The sequence below is a fragment of the Elaeis guineensis genome, chromosome 13, assembly GCF_000442705.2.
Source record: "Elaeis guineensis isolate ETL-2024a chromosome 13, EG11, whole genome shotgun sequence".
Lineage (NCBI taxonomy): Eukaryota > Viridiplantae > Streptophyta > Magnoliopsida > Arecales > Arecaceae > Elaeis > Elaeis guineensis.
The window spans coordinates 39,723,105-39,727,464 of record NC_026005.2 but is presented as its reverse complement, the minus strand read 5'-3'; positions in this window follow the sequence as shown (position 1 = coordinate 39,727,464).

Genomic DNA, 4,360 nt, shown 5'->3' with positions numbered 1-4,360 from the left:
GAAACAGAAATCAAATTCCTGCTTGCTGCAGGCACATAATAACAGTCTCTTAAAACTAAATCTAATCCTAACGATAATCGCAGAGGGTTGGTTCCTACGGCCACAGCAGTAACTCTTGCTCCATTCCTGACATGTAGGATCGTCTCCCCATCCCTCAGCCTCCTGCTCTCCTCAAGACCCTGTATAGAAGTGTACAAATGAGCACTAGAACCAGAGTCAAGCACCAAACTGGATGCAGAAGAAACCGTAAGATTAGATTCGATAATGAGCATGCCTCCAGAAGGACCATCCTTCTTGTTCTTCAAGGTGGCCAGGTACTGAGGACAGTTTCGCTTCCAATGGCCTTCTGACTAACAGTGGAAACACTTTCCTTTTTCAGAAGCCTTCTTCTTCGATCCTGTCTTCTTATTCTTGCCATCCACCTTCTGCTTCTTCACGGACTTCTTTTTCTTTCCAAAAGACTTTCTCTTGGAAGAAGTCCGCTCCACAATAAGAACTGAGCCTTTTGAATCTTTCATTGAAAGCTCAGCCGTAACCAGCATATTCATTAACTCGGCCAAGGTACATTGCATCTTATGCATATGGAAGTTCATGATGAACTGACCATATCCATCGGACAAGGACTGAAGGATCACATCAATCTAAAATTCTTGTCTAAGATGACACCGAGCTTCTCAAGCTCCTCAAGATCCTTGATCATTGTCAAACAATGATCTTGGATTGACTGCCCATCACGCATCTTGGCCTTAAAAAGTCTTTGACAGACTTGATACTTGGCGCGTGACTCTGTTCACCAAACAACTCTTGTAGGTGAGCCAACATTTGGTGGGTAGTCAAAATATTTTCATGTTGGTGTTGCAAATCATCAGACATTGCACCCAACATATAGTACCTGGCTTTGTTATCATCGTCTATCCACTTTTCCAGAGACACTCTCTGTTCAGCCGTCGGACATGCTGGCATGGCAAGTGGGTCCTGGTCCAAGACATGAGTCAATTTTTTGAAATTCAGAACAATTCTGTAGTTCCTCAACCAGTCCTTAAAATTTGGTCCAGTCAGTCTATGAGTGTCTAGAATTTTGGTCAGGGGGTTTGAGGCAGACATATTTCCTGTAGAGAGTCAAAAATTTCAAGTTAGATTTTGTAATCAGACTCAACCAATTTATTTAGGAGTTTTATTTTTAAACAAATTAGGCTCCCACTATTTTCTCAGATCCCTACACTCTCTTGGTAGAGATGTGAAAATCTTCATGATTAGTGATTTCTAGTGGGTGGTGCAGTCTCACCGACTGGCTCATCACCTCACCTAACAGTTATTGGTGATGAGTCAACCGATGAGTGGACAACTCTTGTCCAATGATTCTCTAATCATGGTGCACCCAAAACTTGGTCTCTAATTCATGAAGCTTACCGTATCTGGGATATTGCTCCAATCCTTAGTTAAGCCAAACCCACCATTTGCACGAACTAGATTCCTGATTGGGTCTCTCATCGTATCCAGAATATTGAGCCCATCCCATCCTCTAATCCGTAGCATCCAATGCCTAATGGACATGGTTGCATCTTTCCGATGCAACTGAGCCACTGTAACGAGCCAGAATAATCAACCCTGGGAAGGGCCCGTACATCCACAATGGTGGAAGACCTAGACTTAATATTTTTTTAGGGAGATTTGATTTAGGTCTCTTTAAACTTGACTTGACATAGTCATAACAATTATGACTAACCTAGTGGCATGGGTCAGCTCGAATTGTTAGCCACCTCAAATCAGAACTGGATCGACACATATGGCCAGGTAAGTGAGACCGATGGGAGGGATATGCCATTAACTCGATAAGAACGCATTCGAGTCGAGTAGCTCCCAATTAAAAATCAGTCGGTCGCATCTGCCCAACTTACCTTAGATACCAAATTATCGAACCAGAATTAATTGAGTTAGTCTACAATCTAGACTCTAACCACTGAGCCAAATTAGGTCTTAACTTGATCGAGTCACATCTAAATGTGATTCGACCTTGACCCAGACTTAATCCTATTAGGCTGGTCAATTATTAGCTTTCATGATCTCACCTAACCAACTCTTGATTCAGTTTGATCAACCGCTAGACCTAATTGTGCTACCCAATCCCGAACCCAATCTTATAAAAATATCTTAGATCTAAAATTCTCAATTTTAGACCAAACTTAATTTCATAAGCTCAATACATTAATTAAGTTTGGGTTCATAAATAAAGCATGTAAAATAAATCCTAGGATTTCAGGATCTAGAGTTTTACAGAAAAGTAAGTTTTGATTTCTGATTAAGGATGAACATGTCGCACCCCACACGCATATGAACACCCCATTGAATGAGAAGAGAGGGTCTTAAAACCCTACTTTGTTCTTATGACCGGACGGCCATGAGGAACACCTTAATTAGAAATATAAATTTTAACTACAAAACTAGTTAGATCTAAATTAACATATCACATATACAATTTAAGATCTTACTAATACATGCTTTGCATATATCTCATGTATCAAAAATCAATTTAATTAAATGCTTTCAGATTTGATACATCACATGTAATATCTGAAAAATAGAATTTAAATTGAACTATTCAAAATAAAAACTATTCTAGATAAGTTACTAGAATAATTCTACAACTAGTCTAGGCATGCAACAGATCAATTTTATGAAATAATTAAAATTTTATTTTCTATTTTTTGATCTGATTATAAAATTATAACATCAAAAAAATATATAATAAATTATATTTAATTCATATTTTAATCTCATTAAAATATAAAACTTAAGACTATTCATGGATTCAATTAATCCTAGTCTAGTTATGCATCTCATGCATGTTAGATCTTCTTAGATTTAATTTTAAATATTTTGATTTCAGATTCTATCACATCTGATATGATATCTAAAATTATTTAATATTAGATAGATTAAAATTAAAATTAGATCTAAAATAGATCTGAAATAGAGCCAACAACCTGGCTCTGATACCACTTGAATGGAAGAAGACCGCTTTTCCTTTGTGTAGGATCTTCCAGATTTCATCAAATCTTGGGGGAATAAATTTTAAATTTTATCCTACACTATTTCAGATCTGATGTTTATTAGATCTAATTTTATTATCTGATATTTTAATTTTAAAATTAAATTTAAAAGTATAAGAAACATAGACATACCTCAAGGGTAATCTAATTACCCTGTAGATGATCGCAACACTGCCTGAGGTTCTGATGTAGCCATGCAAGCGTCTGGCCTCTACCAGTATCCACTCAGGTAGGATCTAGAATGTTTTCTTCTCACAATTCTATGCTCCAAAAATCAGATCAATATCTGATTTGAATGTACTTCAGAACTCCTTCTGAAGTTGGAGCAGCAGCCTGTCGAAGATGTCCAGCAGCCTTCTGTTCCAGGCATCACCACGCCTTGCACCTATGCCAGATGAATGTCCAACTTCTTGGACGTGAAGAGGGGAGAAAGGAGAGTAGGAAGGATATGGAGAAGAGAGGAGGGGGTGGTAGCTAATTGGTTTTTTGCATAGAACAAGTTCTACCTCGAAATCCTAGGTGCAGCAGGGTTTATATAATTTATGTATGCTGCGCAGTGCCACATCATTCGATCAATCCAAAAATTTTAATATATTCTGGAAAAATTTTGATTGGTGGAATGATGTCATCTGATCATATCAGATAAGAACCCCACCTTATCTCCAAAAGGTGGTGCCAACATTGGATAAGCACAAATAGAGTGGCGCCAAAGAGTCCAAGTTTATCAGGACTCTTTGGTTCTTATCCATTTGGGGCACCCACTTAAATCCAATTGGACTCACGCCATAATCTAATTATGGCATCCAATTTGATTAGGTTTAGGCATGTGGACAGTTGACAAAAATCTTCCAATAAGTCCTCTTCAGTTTAAGACCCATATGTCAACTTTTGACAGATGTCCTAAAATGAAATTGGTAAGTGCTAGAAATTAGCAGGTGTTGTCTTAAATTCATCTCATGAATTAAGACAAGCCTTTTCTGAGCTGGACAATCTTAAATTAGACTAAGAGAAACCTTCCTAAGGTTCTCTGGATGATCCAGATCACATTTGGCTCAGTAGAGATAGAAAAGATTACACGAGGAGAAAGTTAGGCTCAATCGAATGCTAGCACGATTTCCTTGAACCTAATTGATCTTATCCAAATCAATTGGACTAGCCAATTGATGACATCCAGACCCTAACCCTTGTTTGTGTGACCCAGTTAGGTTCAATTCTGTATGGTAATGAGACATGTCGTGATCTCATCATCGACATCATCGAAACTCTTTCGATGGATCAGAACTCTTCTGATTCAGACAATTAGAATGATC